General features: G+C 44.1%; 1 pseudogene; it reads left to right on the top strand.

Moving 5' to 3' along the window:
* The window catches only part of LOC140486097 (NACHT, LRR and PYD domains-containing protein 3-like), a 56,674-nt pseudogene that overhangs the window by 14,728 nt on the left and 17,642 nt on the right, over positions 1-24,304 (top strand).

Here is a 24,304-nt window from a genome sequence, read left to right as displayed (position 1 = left end):
GACCATTGTGTAGCCGCACCCAGGACCATTGTGTACCCTCATCCAGGACCATTGTGAGCCCTCACCCAGGACCATTGTGTAGCCTCACCCAGGATCATTGTGTACCCTCACCCAGGACCATTGTGTATCCTCTCCCAGAACCATTGTGTAGCCTCACCCAGGACCATAGTGTACCCTCACGCAGGACCATTGTGTACACTCTCCCAGAATCATCGTGTAGCCTCACCCAGGACCATGGTGTCGCCTCACCCAGGACCATTGTGTGGCCTCACCCAGGATCATTGTGTAGCCTCACCCAGGATCATTGTGTTCCCTCACCCAGGACCATTGTGTAGCCTCACCCAGGACCATTGTGTACCCTCACCCAGGACCATTGTGTGGCCTCACCCAGGATCATTGTGTAGCCTCACCCAGGATCATTGTGTTCCCTCACCCAGGACCATTGTGTAGCCTCACCCAGGATCATTGTGTAGCCTCATCCAAGATCATTGTGTCCCCTCACCCAGGACCATTGTGTAGCCTCACCCAGGACCATTGTGGAGCCTCACCCAGGATCATTGTGTACCCTCACCCAGGACCATTGTGTACCCTCACCCAGGACCATTGTGTAGCCACAACCAGGATAATTATGTACACTCACCCAGGATCATTGCATAGCCTCACTCAGGATCATTGTGTACCCTCACCCAGGTCAATTGTGTACCCTCACCAAGGACCATTGTGTGGCCTCACCCAGGATCATTGTGTAGCCTCACCCAGGATCATTGTGTACCCTCACCCAGGACCATTGTATGCCCACTCCCAGAACCATTGTGTACCCTCAACCAGGACCATTGTGTACCCTCACCCAAGATCATTGTGTCGCTTCACCCAGGATCATTGCGTACCCTCACCCAGGATCATTGTGTACCCTCACCCAGGATCATTATGTACACTCACCCAGGATCATTGCGTAGCCTCACTCAGGATCATTGTGTACCCTCACCCAAGATCATTGTGTGGCCTCACCCAGGACCATTGTGTGGCCTCACTCAGGATTATTGTGTGGCCTCACCCAGGACCATTGTGTACCCTCTCCTAAATCATTGCGTAGCCTCACCCAGGACCATTATGTTGCCTCACCCAGGACCATTGTGTACTCTCACCCAGGATCATTGTGTACCCTCACCCAGGACCATTGTGTACCCTCAACCAGGACCATTGTGTAGCCGCAACCAGGATCATTATGTACACTCACCCAGGATCATTGCGTAGCCTCACTCAGGATCATTGTGTACCCTCACCCAAGATCATTGTGTGGCCTCACCCAGGACCATTGTGTGGCCTCACCCAGGATTATTGTGTAGCCTCACCCAGGATCATTGTGTGGCCTCACCCAGGATCATTGTGTAGCCTCACCCAGGATCATTGTGTAACGTCACCCAGGACCATTGTGTACCCTCACCCAGGATCATTGTGTAGCCTCATCCAGGATGATTGTGTACCCTCACCCAGGACCATTGTGTGCCCTCTCCCAGGATCATTGTGTCGCCTCACCCAGGATCATTGTGTACCCTCACCCAGGATCATTGTGTACCCTCACCCAGGTCAACTGTGTACCCTTACCCAGGATCATTGTGTACCCTCACCCAGGATCATTGTGTAGCCTCACCCTGGATCATTGTGTGGCCGCACCCAGGATCATTGCGTACCCTCACCCAGGACCATTGTGTAGCCGCACCCAGGACCATTGTGTACCCTCACCCAGGATCATTGTGTAGCCGCACCCAGGATCATTGTGTCGCCTCACCCAGGACCATTTTGTAGCCGCACCCAGGATCATTCTGTACCCTCACCCAGGATCATTGTGTAGCCTCACCCAGGACCACTGTGTCGCCTCTCTCAGGTCAATTGCGTATCCTTACTCAGGACCATTGTGTAGCTTCCCTTGGGACATATCGTGAACAGAGGTGACTCTTGGTCAGCAAAACCCCAAAAACAAAGCTAGGCTTCACCCAAACGGTTTTCATTTTATCTCGGAACCAGGCTGGAAGACCATTGTAGTTGCTGCAGGTATCAAGACACAAGGCCCTAAAGGAGACGCAGTGGGGCTGAATTGTGTAAGAGAATTCATAGACTGGTATCCAGACTGTGCACACCCTGGGATGTCCACCTACAGCTGGTTTGGAACAGTTACATTGCTGAGCAGCACTCAAATCAGAACCAAGCAAAATAAACATCTGGTTGAACTGTCACCCAGCTCTTATGGAGATCAATACCAACGCATCTGTAGCAGTCACTCCAGGACCAGTCTTTAACATGATTTGAGCTGAAAAATGTGTTGCTGGAAAAGCGCAGCAGGTCAGGCAGCATCAAAGGAGCAGGAGAATTTACGTTTCGGGCATTTGCCCTTCTTCAGGAATTTGTCTTGCAATCCAACCCTTAAGTTCACGCAAGACCTCAGCCAGACTGAGAATGTATACTGCCGAATTATTTCAGATTAAGGGTAGGACTCCGTTTTGTTCTCCAATGAGAAACAGTTGATGCAGATACCACCAATTGTAGTAAAAGGCCTTGGGCCTTTGCTTGATGGGGTGGAATAGGCTGAGAAAGATTAACCCTGATTGGCTCAACATCTTTTGATTAGAAAATGTCTGCCTGAGTGAAGTCCTAATTAAATACCCTGAAGTTTTTCAGAAAAGTCTAGGCACTCTCAAGTGAGTCAAGGCACCTTTCGTGTTGACTAGGAAGCAATTCTGTGATTCTTCAAGGCCTGCCCAGTGCCATTGCCTTACAGGCAAAAATCGAGGTAGAGGTCAGGAGGCTGGAAAGCAAGAGGATCATCAAACTGGGACAGTTTGCAGATTCGAGCAGTACCGGTCGTACTGATTGGGAAGACCAATGGCTAGGTTTGCCTTTGAGGGGATTTTAAGCAAATGGTAAACCATTTCTCGCAGCTGAATAAATGCCCAGTCCCTCTCATAGAGGACTCGTATTATAAAACCGGAGTGGATTGTGTTATCCTTCACAAAACTGGACATGAGCTGTGTGTATCTGCAATTGGGACGAGATAAGGGGTCCCAGAATTTTGTCTAAATTAATACCCATAAGGGTTTTTACCGGTACGCAAGATGGCTATCTGGAGTATCATCAGCCCTTTTCCAGTGCACCAGGCAGAACATTTTACAGGCTCTATCCCAGGTTGCCATTTCTCTGGAAGACTTGCTAATTACTGATAAACAGCATTTGCAAAACATCAGGAAGACCAATAAAGAGCACTCTGAAAACTTGAACATAGTGCTTAAATGTTCCTCACATGTGGGCTTACAGCTTAGAAGGGGAAAATCTGTTATCCAGGCTTCCGAAGCGATCTACTTAGGCATCAGAGTTGACAAAACCAGCTTACACCCTGTGTAAGACAAACGGAGGGTGATCAAAGGCACCCTGGCTCCCACATCTATACTGGAATGTCGGTCTTTCCTTGGGTTTGTGAATTATTACAGAAAATTCATACATAAGCTGGCATCCATATTGGCAATCTTACACTTCCTATTGAACAAGGGTCGTGTAGCTAAGAAGCAGCCTTTTGTGAAGGATGGATTACTGGGCTAATGGTAGACTACTTGGTAGTGTGGATGAGCAGAGGGATCTTGGTGTCCATGTACACAGATCTTTGAAAGTTGCCACCCAGGTAAATAGTGCTGTGCAAAAGGCATATGGTGTACTGAGCTTTATTGGTAGAGGAATTGAGTTCCGGAGTCCTGAGGTCATGTTGCAGTTGTATTAGACTCTGGTGCGGCCTCATCTGGAGTATTGTGTGCAGGTTTGGTCGCCATACTATAGGAAGGATGTGGAGGCATTGGAACGAGTGCAGAGGAGGTTTACCAGAATGTTGCCTGGTATGGTAGGAAGAGCTTATGAGGAAAGGCTGAGGCTCTTGGGGCTTTTCTCATTGGAGAAAAGAAGGTTTAGGGGAGATTTGATAGAGGTGTACAAGATGATTAGGGGTTTAGATAGGGTTGACAGTGAGAACCTTTTTCCGCTAATGAAGTCAGCTGTTACTAGGGGACACAGCTTTCAATTAAGGGGTGGTAGGTATAGGACAGATGTTAGGGGTAGATCTTATACTCAGCGGGTTGTGAGTTCATGGAATGCCCTGCCAGTAGCAGTGGTGGACTCTCCCTCTTTATGGTCATTTAAGCGGGCATTGGACAAGCATATGGAGGTTATTGGGCTAGTGTAGATTAGGTAGGCTTCGGTCGGCGCAACATCAAGTGCCGAAGGGCCTGTACTGCGCTGTATTTTTCTGTGTTCTATGTTCTATGTTCTATGAAGTGAAAAAACAGTTGCTGTCATCTGAGGTGTTGGCCCATTATGATCCCAAGTGAGAGGTGGTGCTGACATGCGATGCCTCCCTGTGGTGGGGTGGTGTGATTCACCAGTGGCCCAACAGAAAGGAGTGCCTGATAATGTACGCTTCCTGGGCTTTGGCTGATGCCGAACCAAAATATGTCCAGATGGAGAAAGAAGGTTTAGCCATCATCTTTAGTTTGAGAAAGTTGCACCAATATGTTACAGACATAAATTTGTAATACTAATGGACCACAAACCTTTGTTCGGGCTACTTAGAGAAGGCAAGGCTGTGGCTTCAAGTTGAATTCAAGGGTAGGCCCATATTCTCAGTGCGTACCATTACAAGTTGGACCACTGTCCAGGAGGTCAAGTGGCGAATGCGGATGCCTTGAGCCACCTCTGACTGGCAGGTACACCACCGGTGGTGCCTCCCCTGGAAGAGTCCATTCTGGTTTGAAACTTTCTGGACACCCTTCTGGTCATTGCTGACAATATCCAACTGTGAACACAGAAAGATCCCATCCTGGCAAAACTAAAACAGCTGGTGGTACTGGGGGAACCCAAAGAGCCATCACAACCAGAATGGAAACCTTTCTGGACCTGGACAGACCAGATCACCATAGAGGACGACATTTTATTATGGGGAGTAAGTGTAATAGTCCTGAGTCAAGGTCACTGCCAGATACTGGCTGAACTCCATTAGTGCTGTTCAGAAGTTTACAGAATAAAGATGTTGGCAAGAGGTTATTTGGTGGCCAGGATTGGGTACTGACATAGCTGGATTAGTGGGGCAGTGCCCAGAGTGCCAACAAGGACAAAAACTACTGCCAGCAGCTCGCTTCCCCCCCCCCCCCCCCATCATGGCAATTGCTGGGTAAACTCTGGATGTAGTTACACGTCAACTGTGCTGGCCCTTTCATGGGCGTAACGTCCTTGCTCAAATTGTTTAGACATACATAGCGTTCATTTCGCAAACGCAAGGATAATGACTGAAAGGCTGCATCTTCACAATACATGAAGCATTGGTCACAGACAATGGGACGTCATTTACCAGCAGGGGTTTCAAGTGGAATCATAGAAACCCGACAGATACATAGATTCCCTACAGTGTGGAAACAGGCCATTTGGCCCAAGTCCACACCAACCCTCCAAAGAGTAACCCACGCAGACCCATTCCCCCTACCCGATGTTTACCCCTGACTAATGCACCTAACCTACATAGTCTCTATACACTGTGGGCAATTTACCATGCCCAATTCACTTAACCTGCACATCTTTGGATTGTGGGAGGAAACCAAAGCACCCGGAGGAAACCCACGCAGACACGGGGAGAATGTGCAAACTCCACACAGACAGTCACCCGAGGCTCGAATCAAACCCAAGTCCCTGGTGCTGTGAGGCAGCAGTGCTAACCACTGAGCCACCATGCTGACATGCATTTCCTAAAGTCATAGAGCAATAGAGGTGTACAGTTCAGAACCAGACCCTTGAGTCCAACTCATCCATGCCAACCAGATATTCTAAATTAATCGAGTCTTATTTGCCAGCACTTGGCCCATTTCATTCGAAACCCTTCCTATCCATATACCCATCCAGATGCTTTTTAAATGTTGTAATTGTACCAGCCTCCACCACTTCCTCTGGCAGCACCCCTCATATACGCACCACCCTCTGTGTGAAAAAGTTGCCCCTTAGGTCTCTTTTATATCTTTCCCCTCTCACCCTCTACTATGCCCTGTAGTTCTGGACTCCCCGACCCCAGGGAAAAGACTTTGTCCATTTATCCTATCCATGCCCCTCATTATTTTGTAAACCTCTATAAGTTCACTGCTCAGCCTCCGATGCTCCAGGGAAAACAGCCCCAGCCTGTTCAGCCTCTCCCTATAGCTCAAGTCCTCCAACCCTGGCACCATCCTTGTAAATCTTTACTGAACCCTTTCAAGTTTCATAACATCCCTCCTATATGAGGGAGACCAGAATTACACACAGTAACCCAAAAGTGACCTATTCAATGTCCTGTACAGCCGCAACATGCCCTCCCAACCCCTATACTCAATGTTCTCACCAATAAAGGAAAGCATACCAAACGCTTTCTGCATTATCCTATCTACCTGAGACTCCACATTCAAGGAACGATGAACCTGCACTCCAAGGTCTGCTTGTTCAACAACACTCCCCAGGACCTTACCATTAAGTGTATAAGTCCTGCCCTGATTTGCCTTTCAAATGGGATTCAGCATGTTCAGACAGCTTCATAGCATCCATCGTCCAATGGTCTGGTGGAAAGAGCAGTCCAAACATTGAAGGCAAGCTCAAAGAAACAGCCTACCATAATTCACTACCAAAATGCTCCAGTTCCTGTTTGGTTATAGGAGCACCCTTCACGAACTGCAGGGATCGCTCCAGTGATGGGGAGAAGATTCCACATCAGATTAAACCTGATATTTCCAGATCTGATGGGGAGGGTGAAAAGGCAGCAGGAATGCCACTTGCCTCCTCTAAGTGAGAGAGACAGTTTACTTCAGGGGACAAAGTTTGGTGTCAAAACCACAGAAATGTTGGCTCAGTGGTTAGCACTGCTGCCTCACAGCACCAGGGACCCAGGTTCGATTCCAATCATGGGCGACTTTATGGAGTTTTCACATTCTCCCAGTGTCTATGTGGGTTTCCTTTGGGTGCTCTGGCTTCCTCCCACAATCCAAGGATGTGCAGGTTAGGTGAATTGATCATGCTAAATGGCCCAGAGTGTTCAGGGATGTTTAGGGTAGGTACATCACGGGTAAATGTAGAGGAATGGGTCTTGGTGGGTGACTCTTCGGAGGATCGGTGTGGACGTATTGGGCCTGCTTCCACACTGCTGGGATTCAATAAAAGAAGGCCCTGCGTAGGTAAGAGGTGAGGTTTGGACCCATGACATTCAAAGTTCAGGCAGGCGAGGCAGTCCTGAGCTAACGTGTGCACCACAATAAAGTGCTATCTCGCAAATGGGACAGGAGCAAAGCATACCTGGCCCTCAGAACAGCCAGAAAGAACTGTCAGAAACCATGGATTATTCCCCCCCTCTCTCGTGTTAAGGAAACCTTAGAGTCTGAGATGGATGTAGTTTCGATAATGTTACCCCCTAAAGAAGCGGAGGAAACTCTCCCGATATTCTCTGGGTGTAAGAGGTGGGCTACGGTCTGGTACATGCCACCACGGTGTGTGTCAGAGTTGGAGAAAAGGGAACTGAGATGAAAATATAAGAGAGTGTGAGGACTGCAGATGCTGGAGATCAGAGTCAAAAGTGTGGCACTGGAAAAACACAGCAGATCAAGCAGCATCCGAGGAGCAGGAGCGTCGACATTTTGGGCATAAGCTGTTTATCAGGAAAAGTGAAAATATTCCAGGTAAGCGACAAGAGAAAGGGCAGGAGTTGGGTGAGGTGGGCGGAGGGATATGGTAATTGGAAAGAGGGCCACATGGATCTCGTTGAGTAAGAGATCCCTGATTGTGGCTGTTAACCTGGGCCAATCAGGGAGCCCTGGCTGACAAATATAAGCAGGAGAGACAGGATACCGGTCTCTGTGGAGTTATTTCAAGGAGTGACAGAGATTTAGAGGTAAAAAGCAAAGGAAATATCGACCAAGAAAGAATGAGAAGACAAGAGTCACATTGTGAGAAACAGACATGAAAGCAAGGGAATGAGAAGAGGCGAGGAGAAAATGGACGAACATGTGAAAAAGGAAAAAAAAATCAGGTGATTCAGAGAATCTCCTCATTTTCTTTTTCTTTTTCACATGTTCGTTCAGAGAATCTCCACACTCCAGGGACTGGTTCTGAGCTAGATGCTCAGAGTCCATATACAGTGCAAGTGTAGATAAGGAGTCACTCAGTGATGGGGTATCGACCTCCGAGCAGTTATTTCAATTGGTTAGAGAAACAATTCGTCTTGTTATAAGTATCCTGTCATATAGAGAGTGTGAAATATTGGACATTTCAAAGACTAGAATTTCCTGAAGTGGTTTTAGCTATTGAAGATTTGTTTGACAGAATTAGTCATCTTCGTTTTCATTTCCTCCTACCATGTTTGGCATTCTCCTTTGAATAAAAATGAAGCAAATTCATATTAGTTTGGAAGCATTTGAAGTATTCTGCCCTGTTCTGGACAGGCCGACTCAGGTGTGATATAAAGACTTTGAAGAAGGTGCAGAAAATAGTCACAAGAATAGCTTCAGGGTGGACAATTCCGTTGTTGAGGGAGAGTGGAGAATTTTCTGAAATGAACCTTACCTTTAACTTGATGGAAGAAGAATGACTTTAACTCTACAAGACAGTGTAAAGGTGTCATACTCATTCGTGCCCATGAGACTACTTCAACATTTTTTGTTCCATGAAAACTAAGTGAATTTGATGGGTTGGTTAAATGAAAATTATACCAATAAATTAAAGACTGTAACTTGTAGGATACATTGAAAATATTTATACACTTTATACTCACAGATCCTGTCTCCCAGTGCCTTGAAAACTTCAACGATTGCGACCTTTATAAGGTGACGACATTCTACCGGGAGAGATTGGAACAGGCAATTGAAGAAGCGGTGATAGGTGTCAGCTTGTTGTTAACGTACGAGGGACATTTCAATGGCCAGGAACATCAGGCAAGTGAACAAAATCACTCTTAATCTGAATTGCCTCAACATCCGAAAACTTTCAAGAGATCCTATTATTTTGGCAACAGATCCAATCAATGTGAGAAATGTCTGTCAATGTTTTGGATTTGCAGATCATAAATGATATCTCTGTTGGAATGATGAAAACATAGAAATAATTGGAAGACAGGATGTGGTAATTTGGACCCTTGACTGCTCCCAGACATCATCATGCATTCCAGCTCTTGGTTCATAAACCTGAACATTATGATACCTCACAGATCTGTTTAAAACGATGCAGGTTTCTGCTTCTGCCAGTTTTTCAGGCACTATCCTCCATAAATATCAACTCCTCAGTCCCTCCCTAATTCCATAAGCACTTATTCACCACACTGCTAAACAAAATATATCTGCTATCTCTACTTGGTACTCTCATCTTACAGACACCTAAAATATCTCGAATCACCCTCATCTGTACAACTGACATGATTCAAAAAACATCCAAGCCCAATTTATTGTCCAATCCTCAACAAATTGCTGAAAAATATTCTCATGAATTCCATGGATTTCTTCCTATAGTGCAATCAATGAAATCATCTACAGAGGCTCCAACCTCAGTCTAACTGGTGCACATATGGTTCAAATATAAACTCTCATCTTCTGATCCTCTGTGTCTCAGCTCCCGAAGAAATTATTCATTTTCTTCCTGTCCACTTACCTGCCCAATTCCCTTCACCAATCTGTGCACTAATATTTCTTTGTCCTGTGCCCCTCATGCCATTTCTATGTTTTTTTCTAGATTTAATCGTCATTCCGAGATACATTTGATCATTCATCTCAAGCTTAAATTTTGTCTGCTACATTGCAGAGCATATGTAAATTCCATTGATATAGAATAGGATTGACAACTAGCAAACACCTGGATATTTTCCATGTCAAGGTGGAGGCTTCTTAATCATGCCCCCTGAATGAAAGTCATGCATATAAGTTCAGGAACTGCATGGTACGCTCACCTCAATGCTGCATGACCCCAATAAAAATTGCCTTCCTCTCGCAAAACATTCATGAACTGTGTGAACCATTTGTCTTGCCATTGAGGCAATTTTGCATCCAACTTACGTAAATGAGGAAAGTAGAAAAGTCAGAAATTGTTTGTGAAAGATTCTCTGGTGCTGTTTGATGATGTCATTGCAGAAAGATGATAATTCTGCAGGTCCGTGGCTCTCAGGAGCAATGGGTAAACTTGGCAATGGAAAAAAAAAAGAAAATACAAAATGGGAGAACAGCAAATAAAAACAGCCAAATTAGATGTTAGTGATAGATTGGATGCACCAAAAGGAAATAACAGAGAAATTAAGAGGGCGTTTTGCAAACTTCCTTTTTTTAAATTCAATAATTTCAGATCACATACTCGAATACACTTTTTTAATTGGTTGTATAATACATCTTTCATATCTTTTTTAAATTTAGCTTTTGAGTTTATGCATTGCTCAAGTTGGCTTCAAGAAGGGCTTATGCCCGAAACGTCGATTCTCCTGTTCCTTGGATGCTGCCTGACCTGCTGCACTTTTCCAACCACACATTTTCAGTTCTGCCATCATATCACCTCCAGACTCATAGTTTCACTGTCTCTTATCTAATCCTTTGATATGGCCCCATTGAACAATATGTCATTTGATCTTCCCTACCCTCTGAACAGACCTTCTGTTTTGTTAATTATTCTTATCTCAGCTACCGCTTTCATTTGATCAAAATCTATTATGTTTCCCAACTATTCTCACTTCTTACAAAACATTACAGACCTGAAATGTTAACAGATTTTTGTTTTCTCCACATAACACATAGATTTGGCCAATCTTGATTGGCATATTTAACATTATATTTTTGTTTTTGGCTTTATGCCATTGATAGCATTAAATAGTTTCGGTTGCACCAGCCCAGACACCCTCATTTGGATCCTGGGATATTTTAGTATTCTAAGCAGTCTGCATGTGATGTCTCGCAGTGGAGGCCGGGATGTTAAATGTCTTCAAGGCAGAGATTGATAAATTCTTAATCTCGCAAGGAATTAAGGGATACGGGGAGAGTGCAGGTAAGTGGCGCTAAGATGCCCATCAGCCATGATTGAATGGCAGAGTGGACTTGATGGGCTGAATGGCCTTACTTCCACTCCTATGTCTTATGGTCTTGTAAATGAATTTGCCAATATCCATTTAGATTCTTGTTACCCTCATCAGCCACCATGGATACCTTCTGAAGAAAATTACAAAAGGTAGCCACACACAGTGAGGAACCACATAGTCATTTGACTTGATCAATAATACACATTTTAAACTGTTAGATGCCAGTTTCTGACCAAAAATAACAGCATGTGTTTACTTTTTGGTTTGTGTTTACTCTGGTTTCTGGCTCTGCCTTCATTGCAATAATAGGACGAGATCCAAGATGGCGGCGACCCAGCGAGTCTGAGTCTGTAGTGCTCTGCCCAAGACTCAGACAAAGTGGGCTGCCCGCCACCACCACACCTGCCAAATAATTTAAAATAACTTTTATTCAATACAGTTAGTCATTTTGAACTGAACTTGAGTAGTTTGATGCTCTGTTAAAATGACTAAGGGAAAGAATGCCCGCAGCTCGCAACACACAGGAACCCCTCCCCCACCCTCTCTAGCTGCAGCAGAGGTGTCTGAAGCTACCCCGGGAGACTTACCGACGGTGGCGAGCCTTGCTGCAGTGATTGCCAAACTTGAAGAGAAGATCAATGCCTTTATAGAAGAGTCCAGGAGCAGGTGGGAATTGTTGTCTGTCGCGCTGCAAAAGCACGACCGAGACATAGAAAAAATCGAACATCGAGTCGGAGGGGCAGAGCTAAAGGCCACGACCTGCAAGTCTACTGCAGAATTGGCCGTGGGTCGAACAGCGAGTCCGGGCCTTAGAAGATCACATCATCAACCTCGAGAATCGAGGTCGTCGAAAAATATTCGTTTGCTGGGCCTTGCCAAACGGGAAGAGGAAGGCCAGCTTGCAGTGTTTCTGGAGCAGTGGCTTCCTCGGATGTTGAAGTTGGAGGCTGGATCAGGCCAGGTAAGGGTAGAATGGGCCCACCGGGTTGCAATATGCAGGCCCGGGTCGGACCAGCGCCCCTGCCCGGTCCTATTCCGGCTGCAGTGCTATAGAGAGAAGCAAACACTCCTGGAAGCCTCCAGAAATCTCGGGAAAGATCCCCAAGCCATGACTTAAAAAGGATCCAAGATTATGCTGTTTCAGGATTTTCCCCCAGCTTTGGACCATAGAGGAGGGTGTTTGATGAAACGAAGAAGCATCTAAGGGATTTAAACATTCAATAATCCCTGCGCTACCCAGCAATGCCATGTTTAACCACGAAGGGTCCATCTATAACTTCGGATCGCCGGAGAAGGCCAAGGAATTTTTGGACTCTCTCAAATAAATTGTAAGAGTTAATTCATGTAGTGAATGAAGTTGTTCTGCTCACCAACACCCGCCCCTCCCCAAACCCCCTGTTCCCCGGTATACCCTTTTTTTTCTCTTATTACCTGTATTGCTTAATATTATCTCTGGGGGGTAGGGAGGGAGCTTATTTGTTTTCCACTTTGCAATTTTCCTTTTTGTTTTATATATATAGGCCGTGTGGTCTAGTTGACTCAGGTGAGGAGGGTGCCTGTCTTGTCTTACCTTATCTCTTTCTTTTAGAGCGGGTTTGTTTCCCGCTATTATTTTGTGTTACTATATTTAATTATTATCTGCTAAGACTGTAATTTTATAGTTTTATATGTTTATACGTGGTATTAACATTGCCAAATATATTGCTAGGTGTTGGTGTGGGTAGGAGTGGGTAGGGTACTCACTGTTAACTTTAGCTTTACAGCACACTTGAATTTTCTTTATTTTATTATGGGATGCCTGGGTCGAGGGTGGGGCACTGGTTGGGAGAGGATATGATGGGTTTTCGGAAAGGAAGTGATGCCCCCTGGAAACAAGGGGGCAAGTCTCCGTTTAAATATGTTTTATATTTTTTCTATTTAGAAATTGTGTTTTATTAAATTGGAGTGGATTAAAGAATCTCTATTTTTGTGAATTTTCTATGGTCTATGCTGGGAGTGTTTCAGATGGGGTTTCTCGTTCTGGGGGGGTCTCGGACTTGCCTGGACGATTATGGTTAGTCATTCGATTAAATGGTGCACCTCAAATGTCAAAGGGAGTAATTCGCCAGTCAAAAGGAAGAAAATGCTATCTAATCTCAAAAACGAAAGGAGTGATATAGCTCTCCCACAGGAGACACATTTACTAGATAAAGAACATTTGAAATTAAAACAGGGTGGATTTGATCAGGCTTTCTTTTCTTCTTTCAGCTCAAAAAGTAGGGGAGTAATCATTCTTATTACGAAGAATCTCCCTTTCAAAATCCCAAGTCAGATAAAAGATGAATCTGGACGATATATATTGGTTGAAGCCCTTATAAATGGAGAGGAATATGGGATTTTAAATCTGTATTGTCCCCTGAACCGACGGCTCTCCGGGCTCGTCATACAATTATAGGGGAAGACTTTAATTGTATTATGGACCTGGAGATAGACAGGATACCCAAGAGGACTGCGGGTGTATCCCCCAGATCCAGACAATTGGTGGATTTGAATAAAGAATTAGGATTAGTAGATGTGTGGAGGTGGTTTCACCCACAAGGCAGAGATTTCTCTTTTTACTCTAATCCACATAAGTGTCAGACTAGAATTGATATGTTTTTTGCCCCCTTGACCTTTTTGAATTCCATATCATCCTGAAAAATAGGTGTTATGATAATTTCTGATCATGCTGCTGTGTATATGGAAATCAAGGCTAGGAACAATGAGGCATCCCCCTGACATTGGCTTATGGATTCCTTCTTAATGAAGGATAGTAAATTTGTAAAATACTTTTCTCAAGAATTTAAAACTTTTTTTGCAAATTAATTCAGGTACGGCTCGTAACCCATCAATGATGTGGGAGACCATTAAAGTTTATGTGCGAGGTCTGATCATTTCATACTTGGTGACCCAGAAAAATCTAAAGGGAGTACAACAGCGTCTACTTGAGGCTCGTTTAAAAGCAGCTGAAACAGCATACATTGACAGATTATTGCTAAATTACAAAGGATTACGGCCCTTAGGACAGCCCTGAATACCGCACTTACCCAAATGGCAAAGAGGGAAATATTATTTGCAAAGCAAAGATTATATGAATTTGGCGATGAACCTGGTAGATACTTAGCATTTCTCGCAAGGGAATAAAAAGGCCCCTCAAGCTATCACATCCGTTAGGGAAAGTACTGGTACTCTGACTCACGATCATAAAAGGATCAACACATTCTTCAGAAAGTTTTATTCTGATTTGTATAAATCACAGGATTGTGAAGATAGAGCCAGGAGGATGCAGTCCTTTTTCCGGACTTAACTCCAGAACAGGTGTCGATCCTGAATGCTCCCCTAACAACCCAGGAAATACTTGACGCAATCAGGCAACTTCAGAGCGGTAAGGCACCTGGCCCAGATGGACTTCAGGTTGAAGTTTGCAAAGAGTTTCCAGGAGTATTAGCTGGTTCACGCATGGACATGTACAACTACTCATACGGTCAGGGCTGCCCTCCCGCCTTCGCTGAAAGAGGCAAATATCTCTGTTATTCTCAAAAAAGGAAAGGACCCAGAAGATTGCACATCATATAGACTGACATCCTTGCTAAAAGTAGATTTTAAAATTCTTTCTAAAACATTAGCATTGAGGCTGGAGACGGTATTGCCACACATCATAAAGGAGGATCAGACGGGGTTTATCAAGGGCTGTATATCATCTAATAATATTAGAAGGGTTTTGAATGTGATTCAAGTCTGTCATCAGGAAAAGTACTGGGAATAGTAGTCTCGGATGTGGAGTAGGCATTCAACAGGGTAGAATGGTCATACCTGTTCTATACATTGGAAAGGTTTGGCGTTGGGAAGGTATTTGCTAAATGGGTCTCAACATTGTACAATGATCCCAAAGCAGTTGTGATCACTAATGGTTTAGACTCAGATAGCTTCAGTGTGGGTAGTGGCTGCTGTCAGGGATGTCCTCTCTCACTGTTGCTATTCACGCTAATAATTGAGCCACTAGCGGAAGCTATACGGGTTGACTCTAATATAACGGCCCCGAGGATTGGTACAAGTAAACATAAAATTATCCTTTAGGCAGTTGATGTTCTCTTTTTCTTAGTAATCCTCTGATATCGTTGCCCCGCCTGATCCAAAATATTAATATATTTAGTGCATTCTCAGGTTACAAAATTAATTTCTCAAAATCAGAGGCCATGCCATAGGGCAGCCTCGCTAGTATGTCCCACTTATTGGACGGATCTCACTTTCCCTTTCTGTGGTCTCTGGAGGGTTTTTTATATTTAGGTATTTTTATCACCCCAGTATTTGGTCAGCTGTACAAGGTCAATTTTGGGCATCTACTGGAAAGGATAAGGCAGGACCTTCAACGCTGCGGGGAATCTTCCAATTTCCTGGCTAGGAAGAATAGCTCTAATTAAAATGAATGTCTTGCCCCGTCTCTTATACCATATGAGAATGCTCCCAGTGATGCTGCCGAGGCCAGCACTGTGCAAATTATATGGTTGGCTTGGTTCTTTCATGTGGAATCATAGATTTTCCCTCATTAAGTTAAGGAAGCTACAGCTTCCACAGGCAAGGGGAGGGCTGGATTTTCCATACTTTAGGAAGTGTCAGCTGAGTTCCCTATTAAGCTACATAGCAATTGGTTCTCGCCTGACCCGCAATCAATCTGGCTGGACATCTGGGCTTCTCAAGTAAAGTGTCCTCTTATTAACATCTTATTTTTAGATAAGATGAAAATCATTATGGACCACTGTAAAAACCCCATAGTATTAAACACAATTAAAGCCTGGAATATAATGCGGCAAAACGAGGGTAATTCACATAAAACATCCCCCTGTACTCCCATTGTAGGGGTATGGTGTTTTCAACCAGGGCTCACAAATGCCACATTCAAATCCTGGAGGTCCAGGGATATTTCCTATTTAGGGGATCTGTTTGAGAAGGGGGCCCTGATGTCTTTTGAGCAGCTGCATCAGAAATTTGGATTACCTAATGGAGATCTCTTTCAATACTTCCAAATTTGAGATTACATACAGAAGAAGACTACGCTATTAGATAGCCTTTATAAATCAGATAGAGAACGTAGAGTGTTGTGGCCAATGGGTGTATCCTTGGTCAGCACTCTTTATCACTTATTACATAATGAAGTGTCGGAAGACATGGACCATCTGCTTAGAACATGGGATCAGGAGTTGGGGCTGGAAATTTCTACAGGAATGTGGGATGACATCTGGGAAAATGCCAGAAGAATCTCCATTTGTAACAGAACCCAGGCCATTCAGTTAAAGATACTCCATAGGACTCATATAGCACCGGAACAATTGGCAAAATTTAGGGCAGGAGCAACTCCAATGTGTCCCAAATGCAAAACAGAGGTGGGCACTCTTACACACTGCTATGGACATGCCATAAGATCCACAAATACTGGACCAAAGTAGCAAATGCCTTGACAGAAATATTGGGATAGGAAATTAGAGTAGATCCAATATCTCTTCTCCTGGGCTTCTCGAGTTTACCTTCTCTGGATGTGCATGGGAGGAAATTATTTTCCATTCTCTCCTTTTGTGCAAGGAAAAATATCTTAGTCAGCTGGGTGGCCGAGGGCCCTCCAGGACTTCCGAATTGGCACAGATTAACCATGCAATGTATTCCTCTTGACTTCCTTACAAATATGGTGCACCAAAAAACTGAATTATTCTATAAAATATGACAGCCCTTTTTGAATTACATAGATAAGATATTTCGGCCATATTGTCAAGGGCTTTCATCTCGTTGAGGTAGCGGTTTTGGCTGTTCCGGGGGCCCCTTGGGGGAGGAATCCCGCATGAATACGGGTTTTATTACGATTTGATGTTAACTCATTCCGAGCATGTACTTCACTACTTAATTACTATGTTATCCTTTCTTTTTCTCTTGAGTAATGTAAGATATTTGATCATACACTCTGGCTTGTTGTAGGTAAGATTAGTAGTTAGTTGAGTTTTGTCTTTCTCGTTTTTTTCTCTGTATCTCTTCTTTTTGGTTGACAGGCTTTGGCTATTATTTATTTAAGATTTAATTGTGTATTAGTGTTTGTACTTGTGTTTTTTTTATTTGTAAGTTTGTAAAAACATGTTAAATTTTCAATAAAAATGTCTATTTTTTTAAAAAGCAATAACAGGACTTTAGCAGTTCTCCAACCCTGCATCATCCAGACTGTTGGCACAGTGAAATGGAAAGTGAAAAACTGAATATAGAACCGAGCTGAATACAGCACAGTACAGGCCTTTCAGCCTTCAGTGTTGTGCCAATCTTTCATCCTCCCCTAAGATCAAATTAACTTACACATGCTACATTTTACTATCTTTGTGCCTATCCAAGAGATAAATGTCACTTAAATGTCCCTAATGTATAAGCCTGTCCTACCACTGCTGGCAGTGCATTCTGTGCACCCACCACTCTCTGTGTAAAGAACCTACCTCTGACATCTCCCCTAAACATCTCTCCTAAACCTTATAATTACACCCCCTCTTGATAACCATTTCTGCCCTGGGAAAAAGTCTCTGACTATCCACTCTATCTACGCCTCATCATCTTGTACATCGCTATCAAGTCACTTCTCATCCTTCTTCACTCCAATGAGAAAACCTTTGCTATTTCTTTCCCTGATTCTCTGAATCCTTTCTCAGTGATTTATTCATATTGGAATGTGCTATACATTTGGGCCACTATTGTGGAAACTGTTTATTTGTCTTATTCACCAGACATCCTGCACTGAATTCTTCAGTATAAATCATTGTACAACAAGCACGTTGTCTATTCCATAGCTTTGGTTTCTAAAACTTCTGTACTAAACTAAAATGTTAACCTCCTATTTCCAGCCGATTTCCTTTCCTTCTGAACTTATTGCTACAAACTCACGTACAAGCTAATTTAAACTCACTTTGAGAGTCAGAGAGTCATGGAGCCAAAGAGCATGAAGACAGACACGTCAGTTCAACCCGTCCATGCTGACCAGGTATCCTAAATTAATCAAGTCCCATTTGCCAGCATTTGGTCTATATCCCTCTAAACCGTTCTTATTCATATATCCTTCCAGATGCCTTTTAAATGTTGTAATTGTACCAGCCTCCACCACTTTCTCTGGCAGCTGGGAACAGGGAGATGTTCATGAAATTCTTAAACAATTTCCAAGTAGAATATTCATTGTGTTCAGTTGCTTTTCTACATTCTTCAAGAGGTATGATTATTTTACATGAAGACAATGTTAGTCCTTATTCCTAAAAGACATCAGTAATGAAGCACCGAGATTTTAGTGAACTGACTTTTATTAAAAATATAAAACATAGGCACTAAGTTATCCTAGAGAAATGTTTTTAGAGCTATTCGATTTTCTGGGTCTGTAGATTGTTAAGGTGCAGAGAGGGAGAACGCCAATGTTTCTGGTGATCATAATTGAGGAAGTATGTTTGGTTGCAAATCCTATTGGATGACACGGATCCTTTGCAGCAGCAGTGAGAAGTACTGAGGAAGTTACAGGAGTTGGACAGGGGGGGGTGATGGATGGCAGTTTCAGGAAGCTGGAGAAACTTCAGATACAGTCAGGTAGATAGTTGACCTCTGAGAAAGGTAGGAGAAAGTGAGGACTGCAGATGCTGGAGATCAGAGCTGAAAATTTGTTTTTGCTGCGCTTTTCCAGCAACACATTTTCAACTCTGAGAAAGGTAGTAGAGGTAGGCAGGTAGTGCAGGAGTCTCCTGTGGCTCTGCCCATCTCAAACAAGCATGTTTTTTTGGAAGATGTAGAGGGTGATGGATTCTCAGGGGAGTGTGCACTGACAGCTAAGTTTCTGGTACAAGGACAGGCTCTAATATAATGAGGGGTATGTCAGGTTCCAAGCAATCGATTGTTATAGGGCACTCTCTAGTCAGAGGCACAGACAGATGTTTCAATGGCTGGCAAAGGGTGTCTTTGAGAAGGTGCAGAATATTCTCAAAGTGGAGAATGACAAGCAGGCAGGTCTTGTACGCATTGGAGGCAACAACATAGGGTGAGAAAAGTACCAAATTCAGATGAGATAATACAGGAAATTAGGCAAGACATTAAAAAGGTAGGAATATCTGGTTTACTCCCAGTGCCATGTGCTAGTGAAGGTAGGAATATGAGGATAGAACAGATGAATGTGTGGCTGAGGAGCTATTGCAGGGGAGAAGGATTCACATTTTTGAATAATTGGAATCTCTTCTGGGGTGGAAGTGACCTATTTACAAAGACAGGTTGGAAGGGAATGAATAAACTGGTGGGGAGATTTGCCCGAGCTTCTTGGGAGGATTTAAACTAGTAAGGGGCCACACAGACCCAAAGAGATAGTAAGAAAAGAGATACGTCTGAGGCTGGTGCACTTGAGAAAAGGAGGAAGTCAAACAGTCAAGACAGGCAAGAGTAAGGCAGAGAACGAGGTAGGACTGGTAAATTAAATTGCATTTATTTCAATGCGAGAGGCCTAGGGGTAAGGCAGATAAACTCAGAGCATGATTGTGAATATGGAACTGGGATATCATAGCAATTAAAGAGATGTGGCTCAGGGATGGACAGGACTGGCAGCTCATTGTACCAGGGAATAGAAGCCATAGGAAGGATTGAAAAGGGGCAAGACAGGAGGAGGAGAGGCAGTTTTGCTCAGGGTTAACCTTATGGCTGTATTTGGGGAGGATATTCCTGGGAGCAAGTCCAGTGAAGTTATTTGGGTGGAACTGGGAAATAAGAAAGGGATGATCAGTTTATTGGAATTGTACTATAGAACCCCCAAGTAGTTCGTGGGAAATTGAGAAGCAGATTTGTAAGGAAATTTCAGTCATTTGTAAAAAAGAAAATAGGGTGGTAATGGTAGGAGATTTTAATTTTCCAAACATAGACTTGGACTGCCATAGTGTTAAGGGAGAGGAGTTTGTTAAGTGTGTACAAGAACATTTTCTTATTTAGTATGTGAATCTACCTACTAGAGAAGGTGCAAAACTTAACCTATTCGAGATGATTATAAATCCAATTTCTTGTGACCTTTACCAACACTTAACCCACAGCTAAAGTAAGGCTCACTGGTCTATAATTACCAGGGTTGTCTCTACTCCCCTTCTTGAACAAGGGAACAACATTTGCTATCCTCCAGTCTTCTGGCAATATTCCAGCCAACAACGATGACATAAAGATCAAAGTCAAAGACTCGGGTTCCCAGAGAATCCTAGGATAAATTCCATCCAGCCCAGGAGATTTAACTATTTTCACACTTTCCAGAATTTCTAACACCTTCTCCTTGTGAACCTCAATCCCATCTAGTCTCACAGCCTATTTCTCAGTATTCTCCTCAACAACATTGTCTTGATCCAGTGTGAATACTGATGAGAAATGTTCATTTAACGCTTCCCTATATCCTCTGACTCCACGCACAACTTCCCACTACTGTCCTTGTTTGATCCTTATCTTACTCTGGTCATTCTTTTATCCCTTATACCTATGGAAAGCTTTACTGTTTTCCCTGATCCTATCTGTCAACAACTTCTCATGTTCCCTCCTCGCTCAACTTAGCTCTCTTTTAGGTCTTTCCCAGCTAACTTGTGACTCTCAAGCTCCCTAACTGAGTGTTTACATTTGATCCTAACATAAGCCTTCTTCTTCCTCTTGACAAGCGATTCAACTTTCTTTGTGGGAATCAAGGGAGGTGATTGCTAGACTCCTTGCTGAGATATTTGTATCATGGATAGCCACAGTTGAGGTGCCAGAAGACTGGAGAGTGGCTAATGTGGTGCCATTATTTAAGAAAGTTGGTAAGGAAAAGCCAGGGAACTATCGACTGGTGAGCCTGACATCAGTGACAGGTAAGTTTTCGTATGTGATTCTGAGGGACAGGATTTCCATGTATTTGGAAAGGCAAGAACTAATTAAGGACAGTCGACATGATGTTGTGTATGGGAAATTGTATCTTACTAACTTGATTGAGTTTTCTAAGGAAGTGACAAAGAAGCTTGATGAAAGTAGAGCATTGGATGTTGTCTATATGGACTTCAGCAACGCTTTTGACAAGGTTCCACATGGTAGATTGGAAGATTTGAGCTATAGGGAGAAGCTGAATGGGTTGGAAGATTTGAACTATAGGGAGAGGCTGAATAGGCTGGGGCTGTTTTCCCTGGAGTGACAGAGGCTGAGGGTTGACCTTACAGAGGTTGATGAATTCATGGGGGGCATGAACAGGGTAAATAGTCGAGTTCTTTTCCCCAGGGAAGGGGAATTCAACACTATAGGGCATCGGTTTATGGTAAGAGGGGAAAGATTTAAAAGGGACCAAAGGGGCAACTTTTTCACACAGAGGGTGGTGTGTGTGTAGAATGAGCTGCCAGAGGACTTGGTGGAAGCTGGAACAATTGCAACATTTAAAAGGCATCTGGATGAGTATTTGAGCCAAATGCTGTAAAATTGGACCGATGGTAACTGAGGATAATTGTCCGGCATGGGCAACTTGAATCAAAATGTCTGCTTCCATGCAGTACATCTCTGTAAGTCTATAACTCTGTGACTGCACTTGAAAGAATACTATTGCTCTGGGAGACACACATCGCTTTGAACAGAGTGTTGGAACGTTTATCTGCTGTCAGGTGTTATTGTTAATCCATTCATGGACTGTGTATGCGTGCTATCGTCAGCATTTATTGACCATTTGTCACTGTTCTCATGTTTGGTATGTTACCTCCCAGGTGCAAGGGTACATGACGTCTCTGATCGTGTTTTCCGGGTCCTTAATGGGGAGGGGGAGCATCCCGAAGTCGTGGTCCACGTTGGCACCAACGACATAGGTAGGAGGAGGGCTGAGGATGTTAGGCAGGCTTTCAGGGAGATAGGTTGGAAGCTCGGAGTTAGAACAAACAGAGTTGTTGTCTCTGCTTAGTTACCGCGCCACGTGATAGAGAGTCGAGGAATAGGAAGAGAGAAAAGTTAAATGCATGGCTACAGGGATGGTGCAGGAGGGAGGGATTCTGGTATCTGGATAACTGGGGTTCTTTCTGGGGAAGGTGAGACCTCTATAAACAGGATGGTCTACACCTGAACCTGAGGGGCACCAGTATCCTTGGGGGGAGGTTTGCTAGTGCCCTTTGGTGGGGGGGGGGGGGGTTTAAACTAACTCTGCAGGGGCATGGGAACCTAGACTGCAGCTTTAGGGTGCAGGACCTGGAGTGTAGGGAGGTTAGGAACATGGCATCAATCTCAAAGGAGGGTGCCTGTAAACAGGAAAGTGGCTTGAAGTGTGTATACTTCAATGCAAGAAGTATACAAAATAAGGAAGGTGAACTTGCAGCGTGGGTTGGTACCTGGGATTTTGATGTTGTTGCTATTACGGAGACATGGGTAGAACAGGGACAGGATTGGCTGTTGCAGGTTCCAGGGTTTAAATGTTTTAGTCGGGTCAGAGATGGGGGTAAAAGGTGTGGCATTGCTTGTCAAAGATAGTATTACAGCTGTGGAAAGGACGATGGATGAAGACTCGCCATCTGAGGTAGTTTGGGCTGAGGTTAGGAATAGGAAAGGTGAGGTCACCCTGTTAGGAGTTTTCTACAGGCCTCCTAATCGTCCGAGAGACGTAGAAGAAAGGATTGCGAGGATGATTCAGCAGAAGAGTAAAAGTAATAGGGTGGTTGTAATGTGGGCTTTAACTTTCCTGATATTGACTGGGAAAGGTATAGCTCGAGTTCGTTAGATGGGTCGGTGTTTGTCCAATGTGTGCAGGAGGAGTTCCTGACAGAATATGTAGACAGGCCAACAAGAGGTGAGGCCATACTGGATTTGGTTCTGGGTAACGAACCAGGCCAAGTGTTACAATTGGAGGTAGGTGAGCACTTTGGGGACAGTGACCACAATTCGGTGACTTTTACTGTAGTGATGGAGAGGGATAAGTGTGCACTGCAGGGCAAGAGTTATAGCTGGGGGCAGGGAAATTATGATGCGGTGAGGCACAACTTACGATGCGTGGCTTGGAAAAGTAGGGTTTAAGGCAAGGGCGCAATTGATATGTGGAGCTTGTTCAAGGAGCAACTATTGAATGTCCTTGATAAGTATGTACCTGTCAGGCAGGGAGTAAAGGATCGTGTGAGGGAGCCATGGTTTAAGAAGGAATTGGAATCCTTTGTTAATGGGAAGAGGGCGGCCTTTGTAAAGATGAGGTGTGAAGGTTCAATTGGGGCGATTGAGAGTTATAAGGTAGCCAGGAATGATCTGAAGAGAGAGCTAAGAGCAGCAAGGAGGGGACATGAAAAGTCCTTAGTTGATAGGATTAAGGAAAACCAAAAGGCTTTCTATAGGTATGTCAGGACTAAAAGAATGACTAGGGTAGGAATAGGTCCAGTCAAGGATAGTAGTGGGAAGTTGCGTGTGGATGCTGAAGAGATTGGGGAGACACTGAACGAATACTTTTCGTCAGTGTTCACTCAGGAACAGGACATTGTTGCCGATGTGAATACTGAGTCACAATTAATTAGAATGGACGGCTTTGAGGTATGTAGGGAAGAAGTGTTGGAAATTCTGGAAGGGGTGAAAATAGATAAGTCCCCTGGGCCTGATGGCATTTATCCTAGGATTCTCTGGGAAGCAAGGGAGGAGATTGCAGAGCCATTGGCCTTGATATTTATGTCCTCGTTGTCTATAGGAATAGTGCCAGAAGACTGGAGGATAGCAAATGTGGTTCCCTTGTTCAAGAAGGGGAGTAGGGATAACCCTCGTTACTATAGGCCGGTGAGCCTCACTTCTGTTGTGGGCAAAGTCTTAGAGAGAATTGTAAGGGATAGGATTTATCAACATCTGGATAGGAATAATGTGATCAAGGATAGTCAGCATGGTTTTGTGAAGGGCAGATCGTGCCTCAAAAACCTTATTGAATTCTTTGAGAGGGTGACTAAGGAGGTGGACGAGGGTAAAGCGGTAGATGTGGTGTATATGGATTTTAGTAAGGCATTTGATAACGTTCCCCATGGTAGGCTACTGCAAAGAAATACGGAGGTATGGCATTGAATGTGAGTTGGAGGTTTGGATTAGGAATTGGCTGGCTGGAAGAAGACAGAGGGTAGTAGTTGATGGTAAAGGTCATCTTGGAGTGCAGTTACGAACGGTGTTTCACAAGAATCTGTTTTGGGACCATTGGTGTTTGTCATTTTTAGAAATGACCTGCAGGAGGGGCTC

This window comes from Chiloscyllium punctatum, chromosome 15 (genome assembly GCF_047496795.1).
Source record: "Chiloscyllium punctatum isolate Juve2018m chromosome 15, sChiPun1.3, whole genome shotgun sequence".
NCBI classification, from domain to species: domain Eukaryota; kingdom Metazoa; phylum Chordata; class Chondrichthyes; order Orectolobiformes; family Hemiscylliidae; genus Chiloscyllium; species Chiloscyllium punctatum.
The sequence above is the reverse complement of the archived record's forward strand: the minus strand, read 5'-3'. Positions and strand labels throughout refer to the sequence as shown.